The 12872-nt window shown below is 50.1% G+C and overlaps 1 protein-coding gene across 2 annotated transcripts in view; it reads left to right on the forward strand.

Moving 5' to 3' along the window:
• Window positions 1-12872, forward strand: part of COL8A2 (collagen type VIII alpha 2 chain) — a 174884-nt gene that overhangs the window by 26202 nt on the left and 135810 nt on the right. The gene's annotated exons all lie outside the window — the stretch shown is intronic.

The raw sequence follows: 12872 nt of genomic DNA on the forward strand, positions 1-12872 counted from the left end.
AATTCCGACCCCCACCCAGTTCAACAGCTGCCAGCTCCCCCTTCGGCATCACTGAAGCTCAAGGTTGATCTCAGTCGAACCCAAATCGCTGGGCCTTCAATCTGATACCAGGCTGGATCCATATGGGTTAACTGGTTCCAGGGATATTGAGGTTAAACCGTTTTTTTTTTTTTTCTTAAATGTAATTTCATGACTGTTTATGTTCTTTGAGGGCAAATTTCTCTGGAACCAAACAGCCCAGTTTCATGGGACCAAAATCATTCAAAGCCAACTCAAAAGTTCTTCAATATGATACTGGTCTCATGTAAATGGGTCAGTTGGTTCCAAAGATATAGCTGGTTTGTTAAAGGGGGGTAGGGAGAGGGGATTGGTTGTCTCTCCCCCTCACACCAGAAAATGCAGGGACTAGGCTGGTGTATAAGGGGTCAGCCTGGGAATGTCCCTGCATGATCCTGGGACCATATTCCCGGGTAAATCCCTGCATTTTCTGTTGTGAAAGGGGTATTATTTCAAAGGGGCATTACGGTGTGCAGCATCATGTGTAAGCGGCATTATGTGTGCAGCATCATGTGTAAGGGGCATTATGTGTGCAGCATCATGTGTAAGGGACATTATGTGTGCAGCATCATGTGTAAGGGACATTATGTGTGCAGCATCATGTGTAATGGGTACTATGGTGCACGGCATCATGTGTAATGGGTACTATGGTGTGCGGCATCATGTGTAATGGGTACTATGGTGTGCGGCATCATGTGTAATGGGTACTATGGTGTGCGGCATCATGTGTAATGGGTACTATGGTGCCATCAAGCAAGAACCCCCTAGCAATGAGCACGTAGGTAAGCAGCACTTATGTGGCAAATATGTAATGGGCATTACGGTTTGTTATATAGTATGTAATGGGCATCATGAATGTTTTGCACAATGTGTAATGGGCATTATGGTGTGTGGCCTTATGTGTAATTGGCATTACGGCGTGTGGCTTTATGTGTAATGGGTATTACGGAGTTTGCTAAAATGTGTAATGGGCATTACTGTGTATGGTCTAAAGTGTAATACCACACCCCTTTTTGTGATGCCACGCCTCCTTCCCATGAGACTACACCCCCTTTTTGCCGCGCGGCTACGCCGCGCAAAAGTCCCCCTGCTATTGTATCTAGATCTGGGAACACCCATTACCATAATTCTAGATTCGCCTATGTGTAGAACTTGTCAATATTTTGAGAGAAGAGATGTACAGTATATTGGTGTACAGTAGTTTGGTTTATGGCCTTGTGTGTGTGTGAGTAATTGAATACAGTACACTACAGATAACCAATGGAGAGACTGACAGAGCAGTTTTGCAAGCAAGGAAGATTAGCCTCGCATATGCATTCATAATGGATATAGTGGTGAAAGTCTTTATTGGGAAAGCTCAGTAAGGCGAACGTTGCAATAATCAATGCAGGAGATGATGAGAGCATGGCTTAGAATTTTAGCAGTCTCAGGTAAGGTAAGGACAAATTTAGAATATTTTGATGCGTTCGGCATGAATTTGGACCAGATTGAATGTGGGGATCAAAGGACAGTTCGAAGTCAAGTATGTCACCTAGGCAGCAAGCTTGTGGGATAGGGTAGATTGTCATATTCTCAACATTGATAAAGATATCAGGTTGGTAACCACACTTGGTCAATGGGAATGTAATTAATTCTGTTTTAGAAATGTTTAGTTTGAGGTGGAGTGATGACACCCAATATGAAACCGCAGAAAGGCATTCAGAGACACGGTCCAATACAGATGGAGACAGGTCCAGGAAGGATAGGTAGATGTGTTTATCATATGCATATGGTACTGAAATCCTAAAGAGCTGATTAGTTTTCCAAGAGATGTGGTATATAGATTGAGAAAAGCAGAGGACCCAAGACGTCCTGATGTACTCCAACTAATATACTGTAGGTAAAGAAGAAGAGGTGGAATCAGAGAAACAAACACATACCTCCCAACAGTCCCGATTTTATCGGGACAGTCCCGATTGTCAGGGCCTGTCCCGCTGTCCCACCCGCGGGCGGCAGTGTCCCACGGTGTGGGGGGGCTGTTGGGAGTCCCCCCTGTCAGCTGCTAAGCAGCGGGGAATAAACGCTGTGCACATGCGCACAGCGTCTAATCCCGCAGCCAGGGGGCTGGGGGCATGGCTAGAGGCTCACAGAGCCTCTGGGTCATGCCCCCATAGCGGCAAAATGGGGGCGTGGCCTCGCGGGGGAGCCACGAGTATAGACCACGCCCCCAAATTAGGCCACACCCCCCGAAATTTACGGCGCGCAGCAGCTTCCCGCCTCCTGACCTACAAAAGTTGGGAGGTATGCAAACATTGTGATACAGCTATCACATGAGTAGTAAAAGCAGAAATACTGTATGTGAAAGCAGTTGTTGTATATCGGAGGAAATGTCTTGAAAATTTATTATTCTAGTCTGCCCATTAATATTTGTGATGGATTGGGGAACTACAGTGACCTTGAGTTTGTGGTAATGGAGGAGAGCATGCAGGTGATAAGGTTCTGATCTAAAGAATAACGTAATGCCAGCAGTCAAAATGGAGTGGATTAAACATCCCCCATAAGTGTGTCACACTGGAGCATGTGACTTGGGACCAATAGGGGCATAGACTGGGCAAAAGGGGCTGATTTTTATAGGGCAGGAAGAGGAGGGATCTGCCTCTTCTCTCTGCGGAATTTGGGGTGAGTGGTCGCGTGCTAGGGCTGCTCCCCGTTTCAGCGTGAGATCCATATTGAGTTATTTCCCCCAGCCTCATTGTAAGCCCCCTCAGCCTGCTCGGACTGCCTATGGCTCCCCCGAGCAGACCTAGGCGTGCTGCTCGCGCGCCCGCCCATTTTAGGAGCGCCGCGGACGGCGAAGGAATCGTGGCCGGGGGTTCCCCTGACCCGTCCCCCCTGCTGGCGCTTACCTTCCGGCGCCTGGGCAACGCCGTTCTCGTGGCGCGGGGACCGCCGCGGCTGGCCTAGCGCCGGCGGCGGCGCGGCCTGCAACACGCGCGGCAGCCGGGCACTCGTCGGTGACGTCACGCGGCCGGGCCGCGTCATCTAGGGGCGCCCGCCGGGGACACGCTGCGATCCCCGCTACAGGCGGCCGGGCCTCAAGCCTACCTGCTGCCGCTGACGGTCCTGGACAGCCTGCTCGCCGCGGGGCTCCCGCATATAGGGCGCGGGGGCTCCCGGCGTCAGGCCTACCTCCGGCGTCGCGGAGGCAGGCGGGCAGGGGCAGGGGGGCACAGGAGCCTCAGAGAGTGGCTCAGAGGGGGCAAGGATTGATGGCTGGCAGGGTGGCCGGGCGGCAGAGGGTGCCTGCGCCTCAGAGCCCCCTGCAGGCCTATGAGAGTGGTGGGCCTGGGGAGGTAGACACCGGGGAGGTGGGAGAGGATGAGTGGGCAGACCTAGTGAGGAGGATCGTGGGCAGGGGTGCGGGGCCTCTAGGCGCAGAGGCAGGTCTGGGCCTGCTTCTGGCTCAGGCCGTGGCTCTGTGGCACAGGCTCCCCCGGCCTTTGACCCTTCCTTCCTATCTGCAGCCCTCTCCTCTGTCGCTAGCGCCCTAGCCCCCCTAGCTGATAGTATGCCCCAGGAGAGTGGGGGTTCTGCCCGGGGGAGGCGTAGGGCTCCCGGCTCACAAGGAGGGCCCATACCGGGCTGCTCCAGATTTATGCAGGCTTTCCGCGACATGGGCTCTGCGGTGGCCGAGATGGAAGAAGGGACCAATCCCCCTTTAGCTCCTGAGAGGCGGGGGGGAGGGCCCGAGCGCGGAACCTGAGATCTTCAAGGCACCGTGTACCGGAGTGCGAGGAGTGGGCTGTACCGCTTCAGGACGATGACGAGGCGGCTCTCGAGGCCGAAGAGTTGGATGAGGCCGATGATGATGATGACACTTGGGCGGCCCAGCCAGAGAGACCAGGTGAGGACTCTTTGGAGTATGAGGAAGGGTCTGATGGGGGTTCCTCTACCGGGGGATCCCAAGGGAGCCACTCTTCCACTTCCTCTTCCTCCTCTGCGGGCGGGTCCGACATTGGCAGCGCAGCGAAGGCCCGCAAGCGTGCAGCTAAATATGCAAAGAAGGAGGCGGGTAGGCGCGCTAGTCAGGTCAAACGAAGGAAGGTGTCCGCCATGTCACGCAGGGAGAGGAAGAGGCGTAATTTACCAGGTGTGGTTCATTGTGACTACACCGCGGTGTTAAGGGGTCTACGCGAGAGTTGCAGGCAGAAGATAGTCAAAGGGGATTACGTTGATGTGTTCAGTCTGACTGAGGACACCAAGAAGGCATTTAAGGCCGCCAAAGAAAAGGGTGGCATAGGATCGGAGGCATACCGGTCCTATGACAACTGGCTGGCGGGGTTCTGCGTATTCGCAGCCTGCTACTTGGAGGATAGGCCAGACGAGCACATCAACGTCATACGGTATATTCACATGATACACGAAATGCAGCATAAATATGGGGGCACTGCATGGCGCACTTATGACGATCAGTTCAGGCGCAAGCAGGATTGTTTACACATTTTGGACTTAGGCTGTAAGGACGTGGAAGTGTGGATGGAGGTGGCTCGCGTGCACTTGGACACAGTTGAGGCGGCTGCGACCTCCTCCCCTTCCACGTCTGCTCCCCTCCTGCAGCAGAGACCGGTAGCGGAGGCCCCCGCGGCTCGCCGTTTCCCTGGGGCAGGGAAGATGGGCACGATGGGTGCCGCCAAGGGCAAGTGCTTTGCCTTTAATAATGCTACCTGTCAGCTGGGCACTCATTGCCGTTACAAGCACATTTGCATTACTTGCTCTGGGAACCACCCGGCCGCAAACTGCTTTCGCGGAGCCCGTCCCTCTAGGGGGGCGGGTGCCGGCTCTGCCCCCAAACCCAATGGGCCTGGGGGTTCTCGCTAGGGCAGCTACTCCAGTCCGGGTGGAGGCCATGGAGGATTGGCTCCTCTCTTATCCTGACAGGGAAGCGTCTGTTTTCTTGAAGGAGGGTTTTAGCTCGGGTTTTCGCCTTCCCGTAAAGGGGGAGGTTCGGGGAGGGGCGTTTAGGAATTTGCAATCTGCGCGCTCACTCCCTTCCGTGCTGTTGGAAAAGGTGACTAAGGAGGTTCAGCTGGGGCGCATGGTAGGCCCCTTTCCCAGGCCCCCGCTAGAAGGTTTAGTCATTTCACCTGTTGGGGTTGTCCCTAAAAAAGCTCCTGGAAAGTTCCGGCTCATACAGCATCAATCTTGGCCAGCGGGGTTCTCCGTCAATGATGCTATTCCTGCCGAGTGTTGTTCGGTGACTTACCAGTCCTTCGACGACGCTTTGGCCATGGTGAGGTCGTTTGGACGGGGGGCACTCATCAGGGCCGGCCTTAGGCATAGGCAAACTAGGCAATTGCCTAGGGCATTTGGAATGCCTAGGGGCATCAGCAGCTTCTGCTGATTAAAATGATATGCAGCATGCCTATATTCTGTGTGTGAGTGAGGCTGTATCTGCATATGAAATAGTGTATTCATGGAAATCACTGTAACATTAAATTCCATATTCAGGTACAGCCACAGTCACACACAGCCCTGGGCCCCCTCCCCTTAAGTGACAGCAGCAGCTGCAGCTCTTCTCCTCTGCCCAGCACACATTGCTTTGTGCTGGGTTGCAGTGTGGCCATGGAGGTGCTTAATATACATTATTTTCTCAGGATTTTTTTCTATGGGTATAATGTGAATAATGTAAGGAGTAATGTATATAAGGTAAAGTGGTACTACAGTGTGATGTAACGTGAATAAGGGACACCATCACATGATATAATGTGAATAAAGTTGCACTACTGTGTGGCATAATTTGAATTGGGGGTACTATTGTGTGGCCATGCCCCTTCCCAGCAAGAACACACCCCTGTTTGGGCTGCGCACTGAATGTGTGCACTGTTTCTATTTAAAATATTGCGGGTAGGAGCACCAAAATGATGACTGCTATGATGAGGGTTGATGGTGCTGGGAAAGGAGAGCAGGGTCAGAGGCGAAACTAGTGGCGGTGCTAGGGGGCACCAGCCAAAATCTTGCCTAGGGCATCATTTAGGCTAGGGCCGGCTCTGGCACTCATGGCTAAGGTGGATGTTGAGTCGGCTTTCAGGTTGCTCCCTCTGCATCCTGATGCATTTTGGTACATGGGCTTCCGCATAGGAGAGGAGTATTTCATCGACAAATGTTTGCCGATGGGGTGTTCAGTATCCTGTGCGTTTTTCGAGCGGTTCAGTACCTTCCTGCATTGGTGTGTAGAGCAGTCATCCGGGGAGAGCGGGATCGCTCATTACCTGGATGACTTCCTATGTGTCGGGCCGGCTGGCTCCGACCGCTGTTCCCAGCTGTTGCTGTCCCTGCAGTCCCTTTTCCGGCAGTTCGGTGTCCCTATCGCGGACGATAAAACCGAGGGCCCTGTGACGTGTTTGTCGTTCCTGGGAATTCAAATAGACACGGTACATGGCCTTTGTAGCTTGCCCCCCGATAAGGTGTCTAAACTGGGAGAGGCCATCGAGATGTGTAGGGACAGAGGCAAGGTCACCTTACGTCAGGCCCAATCAGTCCTGGGCCAGCTCAACTTCTCCTGCAAGGTTATCCCTATGGGTCGTTTGTTTTGCAGGAAGTTGGAACGGGCCACCGCGGGGGTTCTCAGGCCGCACCACCTTATTCGCCTGTCCGCTGAGATTAAGCGTGACTTGGCTGTCTGGTCCTCTTTTTTAGAGGACTTCAACGGGGTGCGGATCTGGTTGGCCCCCGCGGTCGCCAATGGGGAATTACAGCTTTTCACCGACGCCTCGGGGTCGCTGGGCTTTGGCTGCTTTCTGGCCGGTCACTGGTGCGCCGAGAGGTGGCCTGGAGATTGGGTTGAAAGGGGTCTTACTAGGGACCTGTTGTTGCTAGAACTCTTCCCCATCATGGTCTCTATGGAAATCTGGGCCTCGAGACTAGCTAACAGGAGCTTACTATTTTGGTGTGATAACTTCAGCACAGTCCATGCCATCAATCATCAGAAGGCTAAGTCACTGTTGGTATTACGCTTGTTGGCGCAGCTCTCCCTCCAGTGCCTTCGGCATAATATTCTGTTTAGGGCCCGACACGTTCCAGGGATAGAGAACGAGATTGCGGACGCACTCTCCCGCTTCCAGTGGCAGCGTTTCAGGGAATTAGCTCCACACGCTGACGATGTTGGGGTGCCCTGCCCCTCTTATGTTTGGCAGGTGATCTGGCAGGACTGGAGGGGTTAGCCGAATCCTCATTGGCCCCTACTACCCTTAGGAACTATCGGGCGGCATGGACGGAGTGGGAGTCTTTCGCGGGCGGGGCTTCTCAGTCAGGTAGGCGTGGACAGCGTCTCTTGTTGTCCTTTCTGTGGTCACTGTATTGCAAGGGTAAATCCAGGGCAGTGGCAGCGCGCTATTTGGCGGGGATAGCTTTCTTCGCAAAGCTGAAAGGTTTTCCTGACTTTACTAAATGCTTTCTGGTGGTCAAGGCTATGAAGGGTTGGTCACGTGTAGTTCCCGTTAGTCCCGACTGTCGCAGGCCTATTGATGCTTCTCTTCTTTCAGCTTTAATAGAGGAGATAGGACATTCCGCGGATTCTGCTTTTGAAACACTGTTATTTAGTTTAGCTTTTTCCATGGCGTTTCATGGTGCGTTTAGGATTTCAGAGCTAGTTGCTCCGGCTAGGTCCCGCCCTGCTATTTTACTAGTATCCGACATTCGGTTGGATGGGGGGGCCCTTTGGTTTAGAATTAGGAGATCTAAGACTGACCAGTCAGCCAGGGGCCGATGGGCTTCTATGACGCCGGCAACTCTGGCCTCTGTTTGCCCGGTAGCCCTAGCGTCTCTGTACACGGAGGTCAGACCATCTATGGATGGTTCCTGGCTCCTGCATTATGATGGGTCACCTCTGACGGTGTACCAATTTCGTTGGATGCTAGGGCGCTGCCTTGTGAGATTGGGTCTGTCCCCAGGGGACTTTGGTACCCATTCATTTCGAATTGGCGCCGCTACCTCGGCCGCAGCGGCTGGCTGGCCAGTTGACGATATCAAGTCCTTAGGCAGATGGCGCTCAGCGAGCTATAGGAGATATATTAGACCTCACCTCCTGCCCTGAAGGTTTGTCTGTGCTTGTGCGTACTGGTGTCTGCCTGAGGAATTGAATGGTCATTTGTTTTCCCCAACCCTGTGTCCTCCCTACTAGGGGTGTAGCTACGCTCTGCTGTTGGGCCAGCGTCCGGAGTTTTCTCGCTTTTTGCCTGACCTGACGGACTGAATTCGGTTCACCAATTTGATTATAGTCTAATTAATAGTCCCTCAGCAGGTCCAGTCGTTTTTTCTCCGGCCGAGTACACCCGTCATTCCTTTACCTTTCCATGCCTTACCCTCCCTTGTTTGTCTCTTACCTTTTGTGTCCCGGTATGGCTCCAATTGTGATTGGAGCATGTCTATTGGCACCTTAAATTACTGTGCCTGATGCAAATGCAGATCAAATTCCTTTTTTCTTTTTTGGCAGATCCTCCTAGTAGTAATGTATTCTCATTCAGAACCCAATCTAATTACACCTTTTTGTTTACGTTTCTCTCCTTAGGTCTGGGATTCGATAGGCTCAAAATCTGGGTAGTCGGCCATTCTTTTATCTTTTGGGCAGCCAGGTCAGTTTCCGCAGGCGAGGGTCCGGTTTTCACTTGCTCCCAATTAGTCAGGTGGTTAGGGGTTAGGGGCATGCTCTGGAGGGACCTGCGGGCGTTCCTTATGGTGAACGTTCGCCGCTACGGGTTGCCAGCGGTTTTGGTAATCCATTTGGGTGGCAACGACCTCGGAAAGTTGTCCCAGTTAGAGCTGCGGAGCCTGATCTTAGAAGATCTTGCTGCCATCAAATCAGCTTGGCCGTCTTGCACCATTGTGTGGTCCTACGTCATTCCACGAATTAACTGGAGAGGGGCTAGGGATCCCAGGGCGATCGACGAAGCGAGGAAGAAACTTAATGCAGCCGTTGCCCGATGGGTGCTGGCCAACGGGGGGACGGTGGTCACCCATGCTAGGATTAGATTTGGCGGTCAGCATCTCTATCGACCTGATGGGGTTCATTTAGCGAGTGAGGGTCTTTTTATATTTCTGGAGGGTCTGCTTGGGGTTATCGATTCATTAGTGTAGCTGGTGGCGGGGCGGGGGGATTTCTCTTAGAAATCCCCCGCTCTGGCGGGAAAGAACGGCAGAGTTATTCAATTAGTTCATACTTAGTGTAAGGTTGCCATTTTTTATTGGCCTATTTTTGCGGTGCTCTCACCTCTCATTGGCTGAGGCCTTAGCTGTATCACCCGTGTCGGGGACAGCGACCTACCTGGCTTGGTGGGTTGTCAATGGGGTGGTGTAGTTGGATACCGTTTGTTTTTTAGGACGATTACGTCAGATTTTTGGGGTGGAGTTTGTGTAGTTAGCCGTTCTTTCTTGGCCACCATTAATTAAGATTAATTCAAAATAAAATAATCAATCTAGTTTAAAAGTTGCTATAAATAAAATCAGTTAACAATTTCTGCCAATCTATGCCTCCGAGTCTTCATTTCAGGTTATTAATTAAGATAGAAATGTATAAGGTTTCTCATGCTAAGGTACACATATGAGAGGTGGGATGTTTAAGAGAGGGAAAGGATTATTAGTAAATTAAGAAACTGGGATGCTCAATACTACTATGGTAGTATCAGTGCTGCACCTGAATATAATTGATTGTGTGTACAGGATGTGTGTACAGATATATAAATTATTAAATGTAAGTGGGAGACAGCTTTATTGTCACACTAGGTGTATTGTATTGTGTAACCAGAAACAAACACAAGGTCTGCTTTGGGCACCCATCAGAGAAATTCAATAGTTTCTTCAATTGAACACCCATTACTTCTGACACTCCCAATAGCCCTAGCCTTAGCCACATAAAGGGACTGATGCACTAAGCTTCAAAAGTGATAAAATGGAGAGTAATAAACAGCCAGCCAATCAGCTCCTGCCTAACATTTTTCAAACACAGTCTGTGACATGGCAGGTAGGAGCTGATTGATTGGTTGGTTGGTTGGTTGTTTATCACTCTCCATTTTATCACATGTGAAACTTAGTGCAGCTGGCCCACAGTCTCTAAACCTAACCATAATACTGCCAACACCACGCCCCAAATGGAACACTTTTCTTAGATTTTTGCTCAACACCTCGGGAGGCTGCAAGCAGAAATGTCGGCACACACTGCATGCGCACCCTCATGGCAGAACAAATGAAAACACTGCCAGCAGGCACCCTCTAGTATCAAGCAGCCAATCCTTAGATTCTAGATTTCTTGGTTAGGAGGCCACAAATGATTAAATTGGGCAAGTTCATGTTTGGGAAATCATGCAAAGAACTGTTGCGACACAGGGATGTGTTTTACGGTCTTTGCTGAATTTATTATTTACCTAACACTGATTACTAGGTCTATCAAGATCATTGCTATTGTCAACTTGAAAAGAAACAAGGAAGAGACATCATATAGGAATGACGTTTCTGTACAGTACTTACTAAATGGAGTGAGAAGAATCACTGTATTATAAATATTCATAAGAGATCTTATAGTTAATTTTAGACAAACTAAGAGGAAGTGGAGAATGTGTAACCTGTGTCATCCTCTGACACAGGTTATACGGCTGCTAAATACAAATACAAATACAGCAGAATACGCCCGCCTATGTCATCGGAAAAAATACAAATGAGTGAATACAGCAGATTAGTAAATCTGCCCTATTTACGAATCGTATTTTGCATAAAATACTACTGATGATTAGTAAGAACATGAATATGTCTGCGTTGTATTCATATTCTTAGTAAATTCCCCCATTGTTTACAGGAAGTATGTAATATGTTTTGGGTCTTGGCTCATTGAGAAGGGGTAAAACTCTGGTTTGAGGATTTGAAGATTAGAAACCGTCTACTGTCTTTTACGGATTTGACGATTGAAAAAAGATTGTTGGAGATTTGGCCATGTTGGGGTTATAAACATGTTTAAAGTTATTGTGAATCAAGTGTATAAATCCTTAGGACTCCGAATGTTATCGAGACATAAAAGTTGACGACCGATAAGAACCACTTGGCACATTTGATCTGCCCTTGCACATACACACACTTATACAACAGGGTTATTTTTTTTTTCAGGAGCCATTTAAGCTACCAGTATTATTTGGGTTTGTAGGATGTGGGAGGAAATTAATGTACCCAGAGGAAACCCACACAAGCACGGGGAGGATATACAAACACTGCACAGTTAGGGCCATAGTGGGAATAGAATACCCATGCTCACAGCCTAACCCTAATCCTCCCTTCTATATGCCTAACCCTTTATCCTCCAGCCTATATCTAACCTTTGATAAAGCTGCTTAATGCAGCGAAATGCGTCATTATACACTGCACCGTTAACTATTTGGACCCATTATTAGAATTTCTGCCCAAACAAGCCCTTGAAATCTTGACATGTGCCGACAGGTGGTATTTCATGCCCTGCCATCCACTAGGGCATGGTGGGAGAATAAAATAGTGTGCCTCGCGTAGCAAGGCACCTGCCAAAGCATGGCGAGTGTAGCGATGCACTTTTTTAGTGTCCATACCAACTGTGCCAACATTCGGGTCAAAGAAAAGAAGTGAAAAACCCCATGTCGACCTTTTGACTGTTGACCTTCCCGATGTCGACCTTATGCTTGAGTTGACCTAATGACCCTTTTGATCTAACCCCATGTCGACCTTCAGTGGTCGACCTAATGCTTGTAGATCTAATGCTTGTCTATCATATGATCCATACCCTGCAGAACAGCAATCAGGTCTGAATCAGGCTCATCGTTCATGGCTTCATTCGCCCCAGCATCTGGTTGTTGCCAGGAGTGTCCAGTTGGGTGAGTAGCACTCCAGATTGGACAACCTGGCAAACAACCCACGAGAGCATGCAGTAGTGGCTACACACTAAACCATGTGTCTCATATGTTGTATCGGACAACATATCACCTAATGTGTAGTGCACCCAACTTAAAGCTCTCTGAAAGTGTTAAATCTGCCTCACCTACAATGCAACAGATAGTCTGCATCCCGGACACAGTAGAAGAGGTAGAGATTTAACATCCACCCAGTATAGAGTCCTGTGAAAATCTATTTTTGGCAGATATGTGAGAAGGCAATTTATTACACCTAGGTCTACCTGGTACATAATGCATACAGTATTACAGTTCAGCAGTGTCCCAGGAAATGTATCTATTATGTTGTTTTATAAGGGCTGCAATGCTACAATTGGAAAACAAATCTAGATTCAGTTTACAACGTACTAATTGGCTGCTTGCTTTAGTATGCATTGTACATATACCAAAAGCCAGTCACATGCTAACAGTACTGATCCTGCTTAAACCTATGAGATTAGACTGGGTGATAGTGATGCAAGGTCAGAAATAACAGTTCCAGCACCCAAATGTAACTTGGCATGCAAACTCCAGTGTGGATTATTAGATAAACAGTGTCCCATACCTCCCAACTTTTGAAGTTGGGAGGTCGGGACGTCTGCGCGGCGAAGCCGTGCACGCTCCCGAAAAGGGGGCACGGCCTCAAGAAAAGGGGGCGTGGCCTCACGGGGTGACGCGAACTCCGACCACGCCCCCGTTTTCGACGCTCGTCGGTGCTGAATAGACGCTGTGCGCATGCGCACAGCGTCTATTCTTGGCAAGCTGGGGGGGCTCCCAACTGTCCCCCCCACCGCGGGACAATGGCGGCCCCGGGCGGGACGCGGGAACGTCCCCGAATATCGGGACGTTCCCGCGGTAAGCGTGACAGTTGGGAGGTATGGTGTCCAGATAGATAGTCAAGTG

This window comes from Crinia signifera, chromosome 2 (assembly GCF_055691185.1).
Source record: "Crinia signifera chromosome 2, ASM5569118v1, whole genome shotgun sequence".
Classification (NCBI taxonomy): Eukaryota; Metazoa; Chordata; class Amphibia; order Anura; family Myobatrachidae; genus Crinia; species Crinia signifera.